Source organism: Hypanus sabinus, chromosome 10 (genome assembly GCF_030144855.1).
Source record: "Hypanus sabinus isolate sHypSab1 chromosome 10, sHypSab1.hap1, whole genome shotgun sequence".
NCBI classification, from domain to species: domain Eukaryota; kingdom Metazoa; phylum Chordata; class Chondrichthyes; order Myliobatiformes; family Dasyatidae; genus Hypanus; species Hypanus sabinus.
Genome location: NC_082715.1, coordinates 160,888,815 through 160,912,749, shown reverse-complemented (window position 1 = coordinate 160,912,749; position 23,935 = coordinate 160,888,815). Strand labels below are relative to the sequence as shown.

The 23,935-nt window shown below is 45.7% G+C and overlaps 1 protein-coding gene across 1 annotated transcript in view; it reads right to left on the bottom strand.

Annotated features, from left to right (window-relative positions):
* The window catches only part of LOC132401288 (zinc finger protein 214-like), a 1,156,463-nt gene extending 1,138,762 nt beyond the window's left edge, over positions 1 to 17,701 (bottom strand). The window contains exon 1 of the mRNA XM_059983385.1: positions 17,569 to 17,701. The gene's annotated coding sequence lies outside the window, so the exon portion shown is untranslated. The remainder of the gene's footprint in view (positions 1 to 17,568) is intronic.
* Positions 17,702 to 23,935: the final 6,234 nt, after the last annotated feature.

Below are 23,935 nucleotides of genomic sequence, written 5' to 3'. Positions count from 1 at the left end.
AATGTAGGTGAAATCACACCGTCAGCTAAAAAATGATTGATCCTCTGAACCTTCGCATTGAATCAATCCACTGGTCATCCATCACAAAGACGGCGCCTTTAGTACCCTAATGGCGGGCCTTGCTCAGCGATTCCCTGTTTACAAAATCCTCCTGTGCATTTCACATGGAGAATTCACTTGATGCGGGACAGCCTATCTCTCAACCTTTTTTTCTAAGCTGCCAAGTTTTGTGGAGGAAATCGTATGTGTCCGTTTTGGAAAGTTGTCAACGTGGACGAAATCACAGAACAAAACCAATTGTGCACACTGGCAAAATCAACCGTGGTATCGGAATCGAAACGGACTTCATCCCCCCCCCCCCCCCCCCCCACCTTTTAATCGCAATATCCAGGAGCAGACAACATTCTCAGGTGGTTAAACTTTTCATACTCCGGCTAAAATTGTCGGACTGCCTTTGGCTTTGATAGCCATCCCTCCATTTTATCCTAGTAACATGGATTCAGGTCCTGTCCCGGTAGAAATGATGTTCTAACATCTGTTGTATCCTGATTTCCGAGTTAACAAATCTGCGATGGCGCTGCAGATTACGTTTTCCCATTCCCTTTAACCTGTTCTAAATCAGGCGAATTTTTTTTGTTACAAGGGCGGCAGAATATCACCAATTTCCTATTAACCTAAGCATGAAACTCGTCAAGTTAATTGTCCCTTTGGGCTACGAAGAAGGTCGATCAGATAGTTGTCTCTGCGTTCCAGTCCCGCTCCTATCCAGTGTCAGAAATGTTAGCTACATCCCATTGATAAACTTCCCTCTAATATTTTAAGTATCTCTGCCATATACTCTATATGTTCAAATTAAAAGCATTTTCTGTTCTATAAAGTATTTTATCGGGTTGTTTCCATCAGGTACGTTTGTATTTTTTAGTAAATCTATTCTAACGCTTCTTACTCCTACTTTACATTTTTTTCTTCGTTTACTGCATTGTAAAAAAATGATGGGTGTCGCTTAGCGTCTTTGTTACAATCCATCGCACCGTTCAATTATTTCTCGTGTCCGAAAGACCACGTCCAATATCTTCAGGAAAACCCTAATGCGAAAAAACATCAGCAAAGAAGAAAAGCAACAAATCAGGCACACACACACACACACACACACACACACACACAAACACACACACACAGACACACACACACTCACACACACACACACAGACACACACAGACACACACACACACTCACACACTCACACACACACACACACAGACACACACAGACACACACACACTCACACACACACACACACATTCACACACACACACACACTCACACACACACAGACACACACACACTCACACACACACACACAGACACACACACACTCACACACACACACACTCACACACACACAGACACACACACACACACTCACACACACACACAGACACACACACACACAGACACACACACACACACAGACACACACACACACAGACACACACACTCACACACACACACACACACACTCACACACACACACACAGACACACACACACACACACGTAGACACACACACACATACTCACCACAAAACACGCACACCACAAAAACAGTCAGACATGCTTACACACACATAGACACATACACACACACACCACAAAAACACACAGACACACACACACCACAAAACAGTCAGACACGCGTACACACACACACACTCACCACAAAAACAGACAGTCAGACACGCGTACACACACATAGACACACACACACTCACCTCAAAACACACACACCACAAAAACAGGACAGTCAGACACGCGTACACACACACACTCACCACAAAACACACACACCACAAAAACACACAGACAGTCAGACACACGCATGCACACGCACTAGACACACACACACCACAAAACACTCACACCACAAAAACACACAGACACACACACACACTCACCACAAAATACACACACACCACAAAAGCACACAGACAGACACACACCACATAGACACACACACACACCACAAAAACACACAGACAAACACACATACACACACACCACAAAAACACACACACACACGTAGACACACACACACACACTCACACACACACACACGTAGACACACACACACACACATACTCACCACAAAACACACACACACACACTCACCACAAAACGTGTGCACGCACACACACACACACACACCACACACATACTCACCACAAAACACACACACACACTCACACACACTCACCACAAAACACGCACACCACAAAAACAGTCAGACACGCGTACACACACATAGACACATACACACACTCACCACAAAACACACACACACACCACAAAAACACACAGACACACACACACCACAAAACAGTCAGACACGCGTACACACACATAGACACACACACACACTCACCACAAAAACAGACAGTCAGACACGCGTAGACACACACACACTCACCACAAAACACACACACCACAAAAACACACAGTCAGACACACGCATGCACACACACTAGACACACACACACACACCACAAAACACACACACCACAAAAACACACAGACACACACACACACACTCACCACAAAACACACACACACACCACAAAATACACACACACCACAAAAGCACACAGACAAACACACACACACACCACAAAAACACACAGACAGTCAGACACACGCATGCACACACACTAGACACACACACACACACCACAAAACACTCACACCACAAAAACACACAGACACACACACACACACTCACCACAAAACACACACACGTAGACACACACACACACTCACCACAAAACGTGTGCACGCACACACACACATACTCACCACAAAACACACACACACACACTCACCACAAAACGTGTGCACGCACACACACACATACCACAAAACACACACACACATACACACATACTCACCACAAAACACACACACACACACATACTCACCACAAAACACACACACACATTCACACACACTCACCACAAAACACGCACACCACAAAAACAGTCAGACACGCATACACACACATAGACACATACACACACTCACCACAATACACACACACACCACAAAAACACATAGACACACACACACCACAAAACAGTCAGACACGCGTACACACACATAGACACACACACACTCACCACAAAAACAGACAGTCAGACACGCGTACACACACACACACTCACCACAAAACACACACACCACAAAAACACACAGACAGTCAGACACACGCATGCACACACACTAGACACACACACACACACCACAAAACACACACACCACAAAAACACACAGACACACACACACACTCACCACAAAATACACACACACCACAAAAGCACACAGACAGACACACACCACATAGACACACACACACCACAAAAACACACAGTCAAACACACACACACACACACACACACACACACACACACCACAAAAACACACAGTCAAACACACACACACACACACAGACACACACACACTCACACACACACACACAGACACACACACACTCACACACACATACACTCACACACACACAGACACACACACACACACTCACACACACACACAGACACACACACACACAGACACACACACACACACAGACACACACACACACAGACACACACACTCACACACACACACACACACTCACACACACACACACAGACACACACACACACACACGTAGACACACACACACATACTCACCACAAAACACGCACACCACAAAAACAGTCAGACATGCTTACACACACATAGACACATACACACACACACCACAAAAACACACAGACACACACACACCACAAAACAGTCAGACACGCGTACACACACACACACTCACCACAAAAACAGACAGTCAGACACGCGTACACACACATAGACACACACACACTCACCTCAAAACACACACACCACAAAAACAGACAGTCAGACACGCGTACACACACACACTCACCACAAAACACACACACCACAAAAACACACAGACAGTCAGACACACGCATGCACACGCACTAGACACACACACACCACAAAACACTCACACCACAAAAACACACAGACACACACACACACTCACCACAAAATACACACACACCACAAAAGCACACAGACAGACACACACCACATAGACACACACACACACCACAAAAACACACAGACAAACACACATACACACACACCACAAAAACACACACACACACGTAGACACACACACACACACTCACACACACACACACGTAGACACACACACACACACATACTCACCACAAAACACACACACACACACTCACCACAAAACGTGTGCACGCACACACACACACACACACACACACACATACTCACCACAAAACACACACACACACTCACACACACTCACCACAAAACACGCACACCACAAAAACAGTCAGACACGCGTACACACACATAGACACATACACACACTCACCACAAAACACACACACACACCACAAAAACACACAGACACACACACACCACAAAACAGTCAGACACGCGTACACACACATAGACACACACACACACTCACCACAAAAACAGACAGTCAGACACGCGTAGACACACACACACTCACCACAAAACACACACACCACAAAAACACACAGACACACGCATGCACACACACTAGACACACACACACACACCACAAAACACACACACCACAAAAACACACAGACACACACACACACACTCACCACAAAACACACACACACACCACAAAATACACACACACCACAAAAGCACACAGACAAACACACACACACACCACAAAAACACACAGACAGTCAGACACACGCATGCACACACACTAGACACACACACACACACCACAAAACACTCACACCACAAAAACACACAGACACACACACACACACTCACCACAAAACACACACACGTAGACACACACACACACTCACCACAAAACGTGTGCACGCACACACACACATACTCACCACAAAACACACACACACACACTCACCACAAAACGTGTGCACGCACACACACACATACCACAAAACACACACACACATACACACATACTCACCACAAAACACACACACACACACATACTCACCACAAAACACACACACACATTCACACACACTCACCACAAAACACGCACACCACAAAAACAGTCAGACACGCATACACACATAGACACATACACACACTCACCACAATACACACACACACCACAAAAACACATAGACACACACACACCACAAAACAGTCAGACACGCGTACACACACATAGACACACACACACTCACCACAAAAACAGACAGTCAGACACGCGTACACACACACACACTCACCACAAAACACACACACCACAAAAACACACAGACAGTCAGACACACGCATGCACACACACTAGACACACACACACACACCACAAAACACACACACCACAAAAACACACAGACACACACACACACTCACCACAAAATACACACACACCACAAAAGCACACAGACAGACACACACCACATAGACACACACACACCACAAAAACACACAGTCAAACACACACACACACACACACACACACACACACACACACACCACAAAAACACACAGTCAAACACACACACACACACACACACACACACACACATAAATACACACACATAGACACACACACACACACACACACATAGACCCAGGCACAGGCACACACACACACACACACATAGACATACACAGACATAGACACAGGCACACACACACACACACGCACACACACACACACACACAATGTATCTCTCTCTCTCTCTCTCTCTCTCTCTCTCTCTCTCTCTCTCTCTCTCTCTCTCTCTCTCTCTCTCTCTCTCTCTCTCTCATATAAATATATTGCTCAGACTTTCCTCAGGCGCGGAACTGAAACTGCTCCACTTCTGTCTCCGAAACTCATAACAGCTTCGCTAAACGTGTTTGCTCCCTCTCCACTACTCCTTCTATCTGCCCTTCACCCGCGCACCTCCGTCTGACCACAGTCCCTCCCTCAGGTGATTGTCCGCTCCATGTTCCCGTGCTGGGTTTCCAGCATAGTGTCTCCTCCTGTGAAGTCATCAAACTCCCTGCCGTTCCTCCGTTCATCCCTCCGCCACCCTCACCTTGCTGAGGCCCCGGGAAGTGACCGAGTGCAACCAGTTGACTTTACGGTTCGTATACCCGTCTGTCACTTCCCGGCACGTTTCCACGGCGACGTCCAGCTATCGATTGGGTTTCGTTCTGAGTTATCCCATCGTTGCGATCACCCGCGTTGTATTTCGGAATTGTTCCCATCCTGTATGATATCCGCACGACACTGGTATTCTGTCCAATCAATAATGAAGCTTCCCCTATTTCCGTTCCACAGAGCAGTGTTATCCCGGGAATCTGAGCTGCCAGCCTCACCTTACCCACTCGGAACCAGAGCCAAGACATCCATAACCTACCTATTTGTAACAGAATCAGCACTACCCGGTTAAATTGTACCACCGCGGCAGCCAAGAAGCCTCAGCCTGACCTAACCCGTGGGAAAAAGCATTTACCCCATCAACGTCCTCTCTAAATTAATATAACTCTATCAAATATCCCCTCATTCTGCTAAGTTTTGGGGATTGATTCCCAGCCTATACAAAATTCCATTGTAAGTCAGTTACTCGCAGTAACGGCAATGTCTCTGCTCTCTTCCAATCTTCTTTCTGTGCCGTCAGCATGCAATGCTTTCCACTTCAGCACCACTCCTCTACACAATACTTTGATTTATGAAGGGTAAAGGTCTCTCAAGGAACTGTGACGCCGTTTTCAAGGAATTATGGATCAGTGATCCTATCCACCTCGATTTACGGCACATTGGTGATGGTCAGTGTCCCAAACGACTTCCGCGCTGACACAATGACACTTGGACTGTCTCATTCACACGCAGGTGATCGAGTGCGACCACTTCATTTTCGGTCGGATCAACATCTTACTTCACAAAGCATTCGCGGAGGTACTTAACGCAATTTACCCAAATTAAATTGTGAAGGTCATATCGACAACGTATGTCCACCACTCGGTCGGGCCGGGATTAAGCCGGGGGGTGGTGGGGTGCTGGGCGGCGCAGTTTCGAGGACCCGAGGCGGCAGTTCGGTGCTCTACCTCAATCAATCAATAATTAATAATTAAATAGATAGATAGATACCGATTGTTTTCTCCCAGCATTGTTGATTGGCTTACCATCCAGATATAAAACTGTTTGCATAAGTGCTCTGGTTTCGCGTAATCCTGCTTCGAGTTCCCATGCCTCTCCTCTATGCCCAGTTACTTTACTGGAGTTGCCCGGCGCTGCGCCGTCGCGCTCGCTTATCTGCTTCGTATTCCATAATCCGGTCTCACCACAGATCCCCACCGGCTAAAGAGGTAGAGGTAAGGGCTTTCGCAGCTCAAAGCTTCTCAGTGCTAAAAACAAGTGAGGCAGCAGCTGAAGTAAATCCGCTGAAAGGCGGCAAGTAAAAATATTTAGTTTCAGCAAACTGGTCCCAGAACATACGGGGTCGAGATGCCTGCATGATGTCAAGTCCGTTGGAATCATAAAATGCAGCTGTAAAATCAACCCCACGGCCCAGCTAGACCGTGATGAAGTATTATTCTGCTGAGTCCCATTGACATGTAACCAGCGTATTCCCATCCATAACCTGGCACCCAAGTACTTGTACATGTTGAAATAGAATCTGCAGCCACTCACTGCACACACCCACCCCCACCACGGGCCCCTGGACGTTTCAGCTTTCACATTCAGCTTCAGGCTGACACCGTGGAAAAAAACCCCGCCTGCACTGACCCCATCTATGTCCTTCTTAAATTTATATATCTCGCTCCAATCTCCCCTCATTCTGCTATACTGCTGAGAATAAATTCAGAACCTATTCACCCTTAAGCCGGGGACTCAAGTTCCAGCACATTCTCTGCACGCCATTGTATTGTATTGCTATATCTTCTGTAGGAAGGTGAAGTGAAATGCACACCGTACTCCGAATTGGGCCTCAGCGATGCCATATAAAACTTGAACATAACATCTCAACTCAGGCACTCAGTAATTGGAAAAATGCAGATCGATGTGCCGAAATGACCCTTAACGACCTGCGACGCTGCTTTCCAACCCTGTGAACCTGGATCCCTCTGTGTTACTATGGCACTTATCAGTGTCCCACCTTCAACCAAGTCAGTGTGTGTGTGTCTCTGTGAGTGTGTGTGAATGTGTGTGTGTGAGTGTGTGTGAATGTGTGTGTGTGAGTGTGTGTGTGTCAGTGAGTGAGTGCATGAGAGTGTGTGAGTTTGTGTGTGTGTGTGTGTGAATGTGTGTGTGAGTGTGTGTGTGTGTGTGAGTGTGTGTGTGTGTGTGTGTGAGTGTGTGTGTGTGTGTGTGTGTGTCTCTGTGAGTGTGTGTGAGTGTGTGTGTGTGAGTGTGTGTGTCTCTGTGAGTGTGTGTGAGTGTGTGTGTGTCAGTGAGTGAGTGCGTGAGAGTGTGTGAGTTTGTGTGTGTGTCTGTGTGTGAGTGTGTGTGTGTGTGAGTGTGTGTGAATGTGTGTGTGTGAGTGTGTGTGTGTGAGTGTGTGTGTCTCTGTGAGTGTGTGTGAATGTGTGTGTGAGTGTGTGTGTCTCTGTGAGTGTGTGTGAGTGTGTGTGTGTCAGTGAGTGAGTGCATGAGAGTGTGTGTGAATGTGTGTGTGAGTGTGTGTGTGTCAGTGAGTGAGTGCGTGAGCGTGTGTGAGTTTGTGTGTGTGTCTGTGTGTGAGTGTGTGTGTGTCTGTGTGTGTGTGTGTGTGAGAGAGAGAGTGTGTGTGTGTGTGTGTGTGAGAGAGAGAGAGAGTGTGTGTGTGTGTGACAGAGAGTGTGTCTGTGTGTGTGTGAGAGACAGGGAGAGAGAGAGAGAGTGTGTGTGTGAGAGAGTGTGTGTCTGTGTGTGTGTACCTGGAATGCCCCTACTTGTTCTTTGATCTGAGTGAAGGAAGCCAAAGGGGTGACAGAGGATCCGTTAGTTTGGGGAACAAAACAAGAATGTGTCTGATATCCCAGTGGTAAGGCTTGCTGGTGCTGCACAGTGGGAGGTGGGGGTAGGGGGTGGGTGTTTAAACTAGAGTTGCAGGGGGAATGGGATCTTGAATACAGAACAGATAGTGGAGAGGTTGTGGAGACAGATGTTGTTCAGACCTCAGACAAGGTCAGGAATGAAAATCGTTGAGCATAGTGCAGTGAATATGCTGAGCCTGTATATTTCAATACAAGGAGCAGTGTAGGAAAGGCAGATGTGTTCAGGGAATGGATCAACACCTGGAATTATGACACTAGGATGTGGCAACTGTGGACTGGGACAGGCTGCTTTATGGCAAAGGTGTGCTTGGTAAATGGGAGGCCTTCAAAGTGAAATTTTGAAAGTAAAAAGCAGGTATGTGCTTGTCAGAATAAAAGGTAAAGATAGAAACTGTAGGGAACATTGGTTTGCAAGAGATATTGAGACCCAGGAGAAGTTCAAAATGGAGTTGCATAACAGGGATAGACAGGCAGGTTCTTATGGAGTGTAGGAAATGCAAGAGAGCACATAAGAAATAAATCAGGATGGCTAAAAGAAGGCCCGAGGTTGCTGTCAGAAAAGATGAAGGATAATCCTCAGGGATTCTCACAATAGATTAAGAGCAGAAGGATTGAAAGGCACAAAGTTGGTCCTGTGGAAGACCGGAATGGCAATCCACGTGTGGAACCAAAGCAGATGGGGGAGATCTGAAATATTTTACAATCTCTATCACTCAGGAGGTGGACACAAGGTCTATGGGATTGTGGAAAAGCGGCAGTAAAATCATGGACCCTGTTCAGATTAAAGAAGAGGAGATAGTTGCTATCCTGAGGCAGATGAGGGTGGATAAGTCTACAGGGCATGACAAGGTGCCCCCTCGGACCCTACGGGAGGCAAGTGCAGTAATTGTCGGGGCCCCTAGCAGTGATAATTAAATCATCTTTAGTGACGGGGAAGTTATCAGAGGATTGTAGGATAGCCAAATTTAGTTCACTGTTCAACATAGAAAACTACAGCGTACTCCAGGCCATTCAGCCCACAATGTTCTGCCAACCACCTAACTTACTCTAGAAACTGCCTAGAATTTCCCTCGTGCATAGCCCTCCATTTTTCTAAGCTCCATGTATGTGTCCAAGAGGCTGCTGAGAGACCTCATTGTATCTGCCTCGACCACCGCTGCTGGCAGTGCATTCCACATGCCCACCACTCTCTGTGTAATAAAACTTACCCCTGACATCCCCTTGGTATCAATTTCCAAGCACTTTAAGACTAAGCCCTCACATGTTAACCATTTCAGCCCTGTGAAAAACCCTCTGGCTATCCACGCAATCAATGCCCCTCATCATCTTATACACCGAAAAAGGCTTTAAACATAAACAATTATACATTGCTTTGAGGATTTGTTAGAACTATACACAATTATGAGGGTATAGAGAGGGTAAATGCAAGCAGTTTTTTCCACTGAGGTTGGGTGGGATGACAACCAGAGGTCATGGGTAAATGGGGAAGGTGAAAATTTAACGGGAACATGTGGAAAAGCTCTTTACTAAAATGGTTGTGAGAGTGTGGAATGAGACGTCAGCACAAGTCATGCATGTGAGCTCGGTTTCACCATTTAAAAGATGTTTGGATGGAAGCCTGGATGGTCGGGGTATGGAGGGTGATGGTTCCGGTGCAGGTAGTTGCATTAGTCAGCTTAAATATTTTTTCACCATTGACTAGATGGGCCAAACAGCCTGTTTCCGTACTGAACTTCTCCATGTTTCTGTGACAGAGAAGCTGGCCAAACTTGTTTGGAAGGGAAAAGGTAGGAGTGACAACGGAGCAGCAATGGCTGGAGTTTCTGGGAGCAATTTGGGAGCCGAGTGATCGATACATCCCAAAGAAGTGGAAGCACTGGAAAGGCAGGAGGACACAACCGTGGCTGAAATGAGAAGCCAAAGCCAAAGAGAGGGCAAATAAGAGAAAAAACTATTGGGAAGCTTTTAGAATCCAACAGAAGATGACTAAAAGAAAAGTCAGATGAGCTCAGGGTGTGAAATTATGATATTGTAGTCATTAACGAGTCTTGGTAGCTCCCAACAGTCTGAGACATTTAGAGGAACAAAATATCCAGGGCCTCAATATCTCTTGAAAACCCAGGTTCCCTGCACCAGTTACCTTTCAACTTTCATTTTGACAGGCACATACAAACTCTACATCCTCAAAACTTCACTTCTGAAGGCCTCCCACTTACCAAGTTCTCCTTTGCCAGAAAACAGCCTGTCCCAAACAACACTTGTCAGATCCTTTCTGATATCATCACAATTGACCTTTCTCCAATTTAGAATCTCAACCCATGATCCAGACACGCAGATGCTCAAATCCCTGATTTAACCTGTCTCGGTGCAGTGGACTTCAGGACCCAGTGGAGTCTCATAGCGTTATGATCACTAATTTCTGTCACCAGCCCTGGATAATTTCCTAACAGCGTATTGCAAACTTTTACATTGGGAATTCTACGTACTGATTCAGGACAGATTTGACAAACTCTACCCCATTGAGTCCTTTTACAGTATGGGAGTCCCAGTCAATATATAGAAAGTTAAAATCACTTACTGAATCAACCTTTGTTTCTTGGAATGGTCTGCGATCTCCCTAAAAATTTGTTCCTCTAAATCCCTCAGACCATTGGGTGCAATCAAGCCCCTCCTGAACTCATCTGGCTTTCCTACGATGCTTCCTGCGTTGTGATATACACAGCTCAGCACATTCATTGAGCTATGCTCAACCATTTGATCGCTGACTCTGTCCGCGGTCTGAACAACATCTGACTGGTGTCAAGAAAACAAACTCTCCCTCATTGTCACAAAAACAAAGGAGCCTGTTGCGGACGGCAGGAGGAATGGAGACAGGCTCACCACTATTGACATCAGTGGATCTGGGGTTGAGAGCGTGAACAGCTTTCAGTTCCTCGGCACCCACATCACCAGGGATCTCACGTGGTCTGTACATATCGGCTGTGTTGTGAAAAGAGCACAGCAGCACCTCTTTCACCTCAGGTGGTTGAAGAAGTTTGGGATGAGGCCCAAATCCAAAGAACTTTCTACAGGAACACAATTGAGAGCATCCTGACTGGCTGCATCACTGCCTGGTATGGGAACTGTACCTCCCTTAATCACAGGAACCTGCAGAGAGTGGTGTGGACAGCCCAGTGCATCTGTAGATGTGAACTTCCCACTATTCAGGGCACTTACAGCGACAAGTGTGTAGAAATGGCCCAAAGGATATTGGGGACCCAATTCACCACCACCACAAACTGTCCCTGCTGTTACCATCCAGAAAACAGTACCACAGCAAAAGGACCAACAGGCTCCGGGACATCATCTGCCACCAGGCCATCAGACTGATTAATTCATGCTGATACAATTGCATTTCTATTTTATATTGACTGTCCCATGTACAAACTATTTATTATAAATTACTATAAATTACACATTGCTCATTTAGATAAAGACGTAGCATAAAGATTTCTACTCCTTATGTATATGAAGGATGTATATAATAGATTCAATTCAATTCAATTCAATTCACCCTCTCCACTCTCTGTTCTGTCATTCTGGCTCCCATTCCCACTACAACTTATTTTAACCACATCACCCCTTCCCCCAACACTAGTTCTGGCAAGCCCTACCACTAGGATATTAATCCCCTCTTGTTCTCTTCCCCTACTAATGAATCTCTATCACCCCTTTGACTTTCCTCTGCCGGGTAATCCCCCCCAACAGTTTCTAAAGTGGTCCACCTGTTGTTGTGCTGGATAGCCACAAGAGTACTCTGTGATGGCTATTTAACCTCGTTCCCCTTCCTGACTCTCACCCAGTTTCCTGTGTCCTGCACCTTGGGTGTAACTCACCTCTCTACATGTTATATTTATCACCCCCTCCAACTCCTGGATGATCCGGAATTTACTTCATTTCAAGTTCCAGCTCCTTAATGTGCAGGGTTACAAGCTGCAGCTGGATGCACATCTTGTAGGTGAGGGCATCAGGGACACTGGAGGTCTCCCCACCTTCCCACCAATGTCCGCTCTAATTTGTAATGACCAGTGTGTGCAAAAAGCTTGTGCTGTGCATTTTTTAACCCAGTGACAACATGTACACAATGAATTTTAAATAGAGAGGTATTCATTGTAACAGCTAGCAAATCACTGTCAATAGGAACTTTGATCTCCTCTGGGTTTGATCAAGTTCATCTGCACTCTCACACAACCTACTACATCTTGGTCCCCAGGGTGTCCTCATGATTTCATTTATGGACGGCCCATGAAGACACCCTGGGGAACTAGACCTTGTGTACCATTGCTCCCAGAAAGTCTACCAGCAAAATTGGATATGCATAACTGAGGGGAAGAGATGGGGAAATATATATGCCAACTAACCAAAATTCTCCAAGCATTACATTCACAGGTACGACAGGCTTACAAGGAAGAGAACTACCTCACAGAGAGGAGTAACTATCCCACCATAGAAACTGGGGATTTTGTCCTGATCAGAACTGGGATCGAGGGGAACTCGGACCGCGGTGGAAAGGACCATATCAGGTGTTACTGACCACTCCCACGGAAACTGAAAGGGCAATCTCGGTGGATACATCAAACAGACACCAAACGTGTTACTAAAGGACTCTGTCAGACTAAAGGAAAAGGTATTGGTTGATAGTGGAGTGATGAACCCCTAGGTTTCTTGCCGTTGACTGTCATTTTTAGAGACGGTGCCTGAGTGACGTCAGCCGCTGGCTTTCTCGGCTCCTGTTTGATTCTTACTAAGAGAGAGAGAGGGGGGCAGAACTATTTGACTATGCAGCGTGTTTACACTTGCTCGCAGTTTGCTTTACTTGAGCAAAGACAGTCACAGACACACAGACAGACGGAGAGAAAGAACGAAGATGGAAGGTTCGAAACAAAGGACCCAGTGGCCAAAGGTCACTGTTTCCACTCTCCTATGCCCAGAAGGGTGGGTTGATTACTGGTCCAGCGTATACCGAATGTGTGATTGTCACTTTGTTTGATCCATAGGGGTGGATCTTTCAGTCTGGGGGTATCCTGAGAAGACCACTTGTGCTAACCCTTGCCTGGGTGTGGCAATTCACTTGAAGAGGGTAAACCTGTGACAAATCACTGTTGGTGATAATTCGTATAATCCATATGGGGACTTTGTTGAAATATCCCGTGGCTACACTTTTGTTAACCCTTAGCTGGATTCAGGTGTGTTATGTGGTAAACACTTGTGAGAAGGGATATTCTGTGGAAATCACTGTCGGTAATACTTTGTGTGTTGGATCTGGATTGGGAGACCTTGTGGAATCTACCTGTGACTTAACCCTTGCCTGGGTGGTAGTTCCCTTTGAAGACGGTACCCCTGTGATAAGGTACTTTTGGTGATAATTCATATGTGGATTTGAAACGACGATGGATAAGGCCTATGGCGACTGTTATCCTGTTTCACCACCGTGGAATTTGTGGAATTCGACGTAATTGCCTTCTCTCGACATTCACCTTGGATTACTAATATCTCTCTCTCATCATTTATTCAGTGGATGAACTGAACTTCCATACTTTTCCATCTCAGAACTTTAAGCTAGGTATTCCCTGAGCTCAATGGTTTGGGGGTTACATTTACACATCTGTACACTCAGAACACTGTTAACTTTTGATTATTTTGCTTAAGTTGTTATATTATAAGAAGATACTAATAAGATAGTGGTTTTAACATCAAAACCAGACTCCAGGTGCGGTCCATTGCTGCTGGTTCATTTGAACCATTACAGATATGTAACAGTGGTGTTCGTGTTTGTCTTTGAGAGGGCTCACCCCAGCATCCAGGGGCCCCCATGTTAACACCTTTCTGTCTCTGTGTCACACCTTTGCCAGACAGGTAGAACTAGGGACCTGCTGGGTTTGTGCTGAAATTCAGCAGCTATGATTCCAATGTCAGTAATCCCGCTCAACCAGAGTGAGGAACTGTCAGCCTGGGGTTTCTCGGGGAAGTGAGGTGAGGAACTGTTGTCCAGTCAGAGGTGACTGTGGCTGTCAGTGTTTTGAGGGATGGTATCTCAGGCCCCCACCAAATGGAACTTCCTATACATGTTCCCTCGCTATCTGAAGGTAGAGCGTTCCCATGAAACCGTTTGTAAACCGAAATGTCGTAAAGCGACATTTACCATTAATTTATATGGGAAATTTTTTTGAGTGTTCCCAGACCCAAAAAATAACCTACCAAATCATACCAAATAACACATAAAACCTAAAATAACACAAACATATAGTAAAAGCAGGAATGATATGATAAATACACAGCCGATATAAAGTAGAAACAACTTATGTACAGTGTAGTTTCACTTATCAAAATCAGGAAGCGAGCCAAAATCGATTTGGAGAAAAATATCGGCACGTGCACACATGTGCATGTACACACCTACACACATACACATGTACACGCGTACGCACGTACACCCCTACACACATACACATGTACACACGTACGCACGTACACACATACACAGGTACACGCGTACGCACGTACACCCCTACACACATACACATGTACACACGTACGCACGTACACACATACACAGGTACACGCGTACGCAAACAACTGCCTGCACAAGGCTTCACGGTCGTTGTAGTCTTTCTCAGGGTAAACACATGTATAAAGCGGGCGTCTTTTATTTGTAAAAGTGAAAATCCTCTTTGGTTAGCGAAAACAGGTACTAATGTAGGTTTTTCATAACAGCAAGCTGCCGTAAAGCGAATGTTCGAAAAACGGGGGCCACCTGTACTGGGAAACCTGCAACCAGGCCATACTTGTGACCAGCAGCGGAGAGGAGTAACTGAGACTGAGCGATTTTGGATGGTCGCTCTTCTCTCCTATGGAGTCGCCCGGAATCCACCAGAGATAATCAATATGGCTACCGCACTTGAGGAGCTGGCCACAATACTGCAGTAGCAAAGAGATGTTTTGCTTTGAACTCGTTTGCTGTGTAATCAAAACTATGTAGTCAGCCTTGATGTAGATTATGTAGTTTGAACTTGCTGTTTGCTATGCATGTACCCAATTTAGTAGGAGAATGAAATCCTAAGAATGTAGAAGATGGTGTGTTGGTGAGAGACAGCTGGGAGATGTGGATTGGAACATGATTAAGTCAATGGGACGTACCTGTGAAACTGGACCAGGATTTTGCTATAAAAAATGCCGTGTCCGAGGATTGGTGGGCAATCAGCGACTAGCTCAATGACTGTCTCAGCTTTGATTTGCAAATTAAAGTTTAACCCTTCTTGAAGAATCTTCGGTGTCTCTTGGTCATTTGCGAGGCACAAAAAACCACTTGAGGAGCTGGCCACAATACTGCAGGGGCCCTGACGGAAACACAGGCCCAAGTAACAGAAATATCCACTGAAATGATTGCAATCCGGCAAACAGTCCTACAGAATCGTATGGCTTTAGATTTTATCCTGGCTGAGAAAGGGGGAACCTGTGCTATTATTGACACAGAATACTGCACCTATATCCCTGATGAGTCTAACATCACATTCCTCTCTGAGCACACTGCCAAGGAGATTGACAACACCAAGAAAGTAGGGCAGGATTTACACGGGTTCACCAAAGTGTTGAAATGATGGTTTTTGAAGGCCTGTTCGGTAATATGTGGGGCATGATATTGTATCATGGCCTAACAGTTGTACATATCATTGTTATAATTATTGTTGTGCACTGTTTTTGCCCGCTGATGTCAATGTAGTACTCAGATGCTTTCTTTGTAAAATATTACCGCTTTGTTCTTCTTATAATGATCAAAAGGAGGGAATGATAAAGTATGTAAAAGGGTGACCACTTTGTTAAACAAGAGCAGCCTGTTTTTCTGAAAGAAGCTGCAGATGATCAACAGATGTGCAAAGCCACGCTGAGCCATATTTCTTCTTGAGGGTAGCTAGCCAGGGTTTCAGGACACTTACCTCCTTGGGCACTCATGCGTAGAGATAGGACAGCTTCAGTCTGTTCTGTGTGTGTAAGCCATTATGACTATTTTGCAATTTGTCTTTAGGGGCTGTCATGTAGTAAATAACTTTGGCTCCAGCCTGTCTTGTGAGGGGGGTATCTGTACGGATATATCTGTGGTGTAAAGGGAATTGTTAGTCAGTTAGTAGATTGGGCGACTAACTAAGTAAGGCCCCGGGTGCTTGGAATAAAGAGTTTGTATTTATACGGTCTCTGAGTGACTTTATCAGGATTTGACTTCCACAGAATGGGAGTGGTTTTAAAGGACCGGGATGCTGGAAGCACATTACCAGACCTGGAGAGATTGCACCTGAGTCTGACAGAGGGATAACTGGTTCGTCTGGGCACATTCAGTCTCACTCCAACTATTTCCTACGTTCCTTTCTACAGGTGTGTAATGTCTAAAGGAGCAGTGTTTGAGTAAATGAGACTCACCAAACTTTCTCCTGACTGAATCGCTGGATTCTCCGAGTCCGATGGGTTCTCTCCGGTTGATGCTCTCAGTCCTCAGGCTGGTTCACTTGTTGCTGTTCCCTCGTCTTCAGTCGCGGTTTGCTTCCAGTTGGGGTTTTTCTTCCAAATAGATCTCTCACCGCAGGTCTAACTTTAACATGAAAGATAATGAAGCACGTTAACAATAAAAAGGAGAACCAAACATTTCTGCTTAATGTTACTAAGAACAAAACTCACTGAAATTTAAACATTGAAGGCAAATATAATGATCTCAGTGAACAATCTTTTATTGTCCCTCAGATGTCACAAAACAATATGGGATAAGCAGGAGCCATCATTCAGTCATGGTAAGACATAAGACACAGGAACAGAATTGGGTGATTCGATCCATCTGGTCTGCCCCACCACCCAACCATGGCTGATTTTTATTCCAACACCATATTCCTGCCTTCTTCCTGTAACCCTGAAACTACTCAGCAATCATGAGTATAGTAATCTCTGTCATAAACATACCCAAATGGCAGCCTCAACCAACCTCTGCCGCAACAAATTCCACACATCAGATGTCTTTTGGCCAAAAATTTTTTCTCAGTTTTAAAGGGAAGCACCTTTATTCTGAGACTGTGCTGTCAGATCACAGACTCCCTGTCTGATAGAAACATCCTCTCCATGTCCACTGTATGCAGGCTTTTCGGCATCCGGTAGGTTTACTTATCCATACATCCCCCCACCACCCCCACCGTCCCTCTGAACATCAGCAAGGCAGAGCTGAAGACAGTCCACCAGCTCAGCTACCTGGGCTGCACCATCTCGTCAGATGCCGAGAGATTGACAACAGACTGACAAAGGCAAACAGCGCATTCAGCAGGCTGCACAACAGAGTCTGGAACAACAAGCATCTGAAGAAAGGGACAAAGATCAGCGTGTACAGAGCCACCCTCCTGTACGGCTCCGAGTCGCGCCTCACCTACCGTCACCACCTACGAATCCTTCAGCGTTTTCACCAGCACTATCCTCAACATCGAAGTCCTCGGACAGGCGGAGCTCGCCGGCAGCTGCACTGGGTAGCACACGTCTCCAGGATGGAGGATCAATACCTGCCCAAGTCTAAGCTGAGTGGCGAGCTCTCCACTGGCCACCGAAGAAGGGGTACAAGGACTCTCTGAAGAAATCCCTTGGTGCCTGTCACATTGAGCATCGCCTGTGGTTTAACCGAGCTCCGATCGCGAGGCCTTGCGACACACCACTCACCAGTCCGTCTCCTCCTTCGAGAACACTTGCAGGGCTGGCCTCAAGGACAAAAGGAGAAGGAGGAAGAGCCGTGACACAGCAGCACCAAGCTCGGAGCAGATTCTCCCTTGTAGCCGCTGTACTGGCCTCATCAGCAAGCCTGAGGCAGATGCGGGCAGCCCCCTTCCTAAATCTTCATTCGTGAAGCCCAGCCAAGAGACAGGCCCAGAGCCATCAAACACGCCTCATATGTTAACTCTTTCATTCCCAGAATCATTCTTGTGAACCCCCGGACCCTCTCCAATGCCAGCACACCTTTTTCTGATGTAAGGGACTCAAAACTGCTCACAATACTCCAAGTGCGGACTGACCCATGCCTTATAAAACCTCAGCTTTACACCCTTGCTCATGTATTCTAATCTTCTCGAAATGAATGCTCACATTGAGTTTGCTGATCTTACCACTGACTCAAACTGAAAGTTAACATTTAGGGGATCCTGCACAACGACACCCAAGTCACTTCACACCTCTGATTTTTGAATTATCTTGCTGTTTACAAAATCGTCTATGCCTTTATTCCTTCTACCAAGTTGCATGCACAACTTCCCTACTCGATAATCCATCTGTCACTTATTTGCCCATTTCCTGATCTGTCTCTGTCCTTCCCCAGATTCTGAGCTTCTGCAGCACTACTTGCCCCTTCACCTATCTTCATATCATCTGCAAGCTTGGCCACAAAGGCAACAATTCTGTCATCCAAATCATTCTTCGTCTATCTTGGCTTTGTGTTCCTCGAAGAATTCCAACAGATTTGTCAGGCAAGATTTCCCCTTAAGGGAAGGCATGCTGCCTTTGCCCTATTTTATCATGTGCCTCCATGTACCCAAAAGCTCGTCCTTAACCCTGGACTCCAACATCTTCCCAAGCACACCACATCCAGACTAAAATTAAAGGTGAGTATTTCCCCACCTGCTCTGCTTTCGTAAAGAGTGAGGTGTCCTTTGCAATTTCCAGTCGTCTTGAATGACCAAGTATCTAGTGATTCATGAAAGATCATTACTAATGGCCCCACATTCTCTTCAGCTAACTCTTTCCGAACACTGGGGTGTAGTCCATCTGGTCCAGGTACCTTCAGACCTTCAATCATCCCACGCACTCTCTCCTTAGTATTAGTAACAGCACTCATTTCTGCCCCCTGACTCACACATTTCTGACATACAGATAGTATCTTCCACAGTGAGGATTGACACAAAATATTAAATAAGTTCCTCTGCCATTTCTTTTCTCACATTTCTCCTCTCCAGTGTCCTTTTCTAGGGGTCCAACATCCACTCTCGCCTCTCTTTCACTCTTTACGGTTTTGTGTCCTCGAGTATTATAGGCGAGCTTTCCCTCATATCTCATTTGCTCTCCTTCTGGCTTTGTAATTGCCTTCTATTGATGATCAAAATCTTCTCAATACTCCAACATCCTGCTAATTTTTGCTGTATTGTATGCCCTCTCTCTCTTTCACTTTTATGCTGTCTTTGACTTCCAGTGTCAAACACGGTTACCTCATCCTCCCTGTATGATACTTCTTCAGCTTTGGGATTTACCTATCCGAATTGCCCCCCAAAACTCCAGTCTTTGTTTTTATGCAATCATCACTGCTTGTGTCCCCTTCCAGTCTACTTTGGTCAGCTCCTCCCTCATGCCTCCATAACTAACTTTACTCCACTCTGATAGTGATACATCTGACGTGATCTCCCTCTCAAACTCTGGGGTGAATTCTATCATTTTATCATCACTGCTTCCTAAAGGTTCTTTTACCTTAATCTTCCAAATCATATCTGGTTCATGAGACAAATCCCACATGATTTTCCCAATCTACCTGCATGTTAAAATCCCCCATTCCCATCATCAGCTTGCCCCTTTTTCGATCTCCTGGTGTACTTTGTATCCCATTTCAATCCTGGCTACTATTTGGAGGCCTGTATATAATTACCATCAGGGTCTTTTTACTCTTGCAGTTTCTGAACTCTCCCTACAATGATTCAACATCTTCCAATCCGATGTCACCTCTCTGCAAGGATTTCATTTCATTTTTGTTTACAAACAGAGCCTCCGCAGCCCCTCGGCCTGCCTGCCTGACCTTTGAATACAAGGTGTACCCTTGAACGTTGAGCTTCAAGCCAGGATCTCCTTTCCGCCACAAATGAGAGTTGCCAACAACGTTGTACCTGCCCATCTCTATCTGTGCTACACCATCATCCACCTTGGTGCATTCCAATACAACACCTTCAGTCCTGTATTCTTCAGCCTGTTCGACACTGTCCACACGAACTTAAGCAAGGCCTTTGATGTCAATGATAGACCACACTTTGGATATTGTCTGCATTTCCGGTTCTTCGAATATGGGGAAACATAGAAAACCTACAGCACAATACAGGCCCTTCGGCCCACAATGCTGTGCTGAACACGTCCCTACCTGAGAACTACCTGGGCTTCACCCATAGCCCTCTATTTTTCTTTTTATTTGTAATGTATTTTTTATTGAAGTTCATCATCAAACATTTCTATAAGATGTATTTCAGATACTGTACATATATCATATATTCCTATATGCCACAAATCTCCACATAATATTTATCTGAGGTACACACTTATAGAGAAGAGAGGAAAGAAAAAACAAGCAGAAGGAAAAAATTATGTACAAGTAGGGAGTGATCTTTTTTACAACAGATTCATTGATTTGTGAGAATAAAATCAGGCCTATGAGGAGTTATGTAGTTAAACCATTTTCCCAGTATGAATCATATTGTTCCAACTTATGATTAACAGATGCTGTTATCCTCTCCATTTTGTAAATGTCCATTGTAATTTCCATCCATGTATTTAAGGTTGGGCTCTCCTGTGATAACCATTTCCTAGTAAGAGTCTTTTTACTGGCCACCAACAGTGTATTCATTAAATATTTATCTCTTTTCAACCATTCTTGAGGTATATATCCAAAATATATGGTCTTACTCGCTAAGTGTATTTCACATTTAAAGATGTCTTGTAGGGCGTTGTGTATCCCCCTCCAATAGTCTTTGATAACGGGGCATTCCCAGAAAATATGATAATAGTTTGCATTTCGATTTCAACAATTTCTCCAGCAAACAGGGAGGTTACTATCATAATGGGATTTCTGAGAGGGTGTAATAAATATCTTATCAAGTTTTTCCATCCAAACTCCCTCCATTTCTGTGAACTGGTACACTTCCATTGATATCTCCATATTGTTGTCCATTCTTCCTCAGATACAATTATCCCTCCTTTCTCCCATTTTGTTTTAATGTATGAAGTCGAATGTGTTTTAAGATTTGACAACCCCTTATACATGCTTGAAATGATTCTACTACCGTAAACTGAATTATATTCTTTTAGAAATAGCTCTATCAAACATGTACTTGCCTTGGTTACATTTTTAACCATCCTATTAACATATTGCCACATCTGTAAATACCGATAGAAGTCTTGTTTTTCTAGTAAGTGTTTCTCTTTGAGCATTCCGAAACTTTCCTTCTTTCTACCTCACTGAGGCCAAACAGCAACTCTCTGACACCTCCTCTTACTTACCCCTGGAGTAGCACCCCACCTAAAAACTTCAAACCATTGTCCCCCGTACCATCACACCCTTATCAACTCCGGAGACCTTCCATCTTCAACCAAAAAACTCCTAATTCCCACACCCCGCACTGCTCAGTTTTACCTCCTCCCCAAGATCCAAAAGCCCGACTGTCCCGAAAGACCCATAGATTCGGCCTGCTCCTGCCCCACCGAACTTGTATCTGCCTACCTGGACTCCACTTTGTCACCCATAGTTCAGTCCCTGCACACCTACATCCATGCCCTCCAGCTCTTCAATAACTTCCAGTTCCCGGGTCCCGACTGCTTCATTTTCACTATGGATGTCCAATCCTTATACACTTTCATTCCCCATCCAGAAGGCCTCAAAGCCCTCTGCTACTTTCTGGACAATAGACCTCACCAATTCCCCAACACCACCACTCTCCTCTGGTCGGCGGAACTGGTACTCACACTTAATAACTCCTCTTCTGGCTCTTCCCACTTTCTCCAGACCAAGGGTGTAGCTATGGGCATGGGCCCCAGCTATGCCTGCCTCTTCGTGGGTTATGTGGAACAGTCTATGCTCCAAATCTATACTGGTGCTGCTCCCCAACTTTTCCTCCGCTACTTTGACGACTACATTGGTGCTGCTTCCTGCACCCATGCTGAGCTCGTCAATTTCATCGACTTTGCCTCTAACTTTCACCCAGCCCTCAAATTCACTTGGTCCATCTCAGACACTTCTCTCCCCTTTCTCGATCTCTCGGTCTCAATCTCTGGAGACAGACTGTCCACTGACATCTTCTATAAACCCACTGACTCCCTTAACTACCTCGACTATACCTCTTCCCATCCTGCCACATGCAAAAGTGCCATTCCCTATTCCCAGTTCCTCCGTCTCTGCCGCAGCTGCTCCCAGGATGAGGCTTTCCATTCCAGGACATCTCAAATGTCCTCTTTCTTTAAGGATCGTGGTTTCCCTTCTGCCATCATCAATGATGCCCTCACCCGCAGCTCCTCCATTTCCTGCACTTCGGCCCTCACCCCATCCTCCCGTCACCACAACAGGGACCGTGTTCCCCTTGTCCTCACCTATCACCCCACCAGCCTCCGGATCCAGCATATTATCCTCCGCAACTTCCGCCACCTTCAACAGGACCCCACCACTAAGCACATCTTTCCCTCTCTACCCCTCTCTGCTTTCTGCAGGGATCGTTCCCTCCGTGACTGCCTGATCCACACATCCCTCCCCACAGATCTCCCACCTGGCACTTACCCATGCAAGCGTAAATGCTACACCTCTCCCCACACCTCCTCTCTTACCACCATTCAGGGCCCCAAACAGTCCTTCCAGGTGAGGCAACACTTCACCTGTGAGTCTGCTGGAGTCATCTATTGCATCTAATGCAGCCTCCTCTACATCAGCGAGACCCGACGCAGACTGGGGGATCGCTTCGTCGAGCACCTCCACTCTGTCCACGACAACAGACAGGATCTCCCGGTTGCCACCCATTTCAACTCTGCTTCA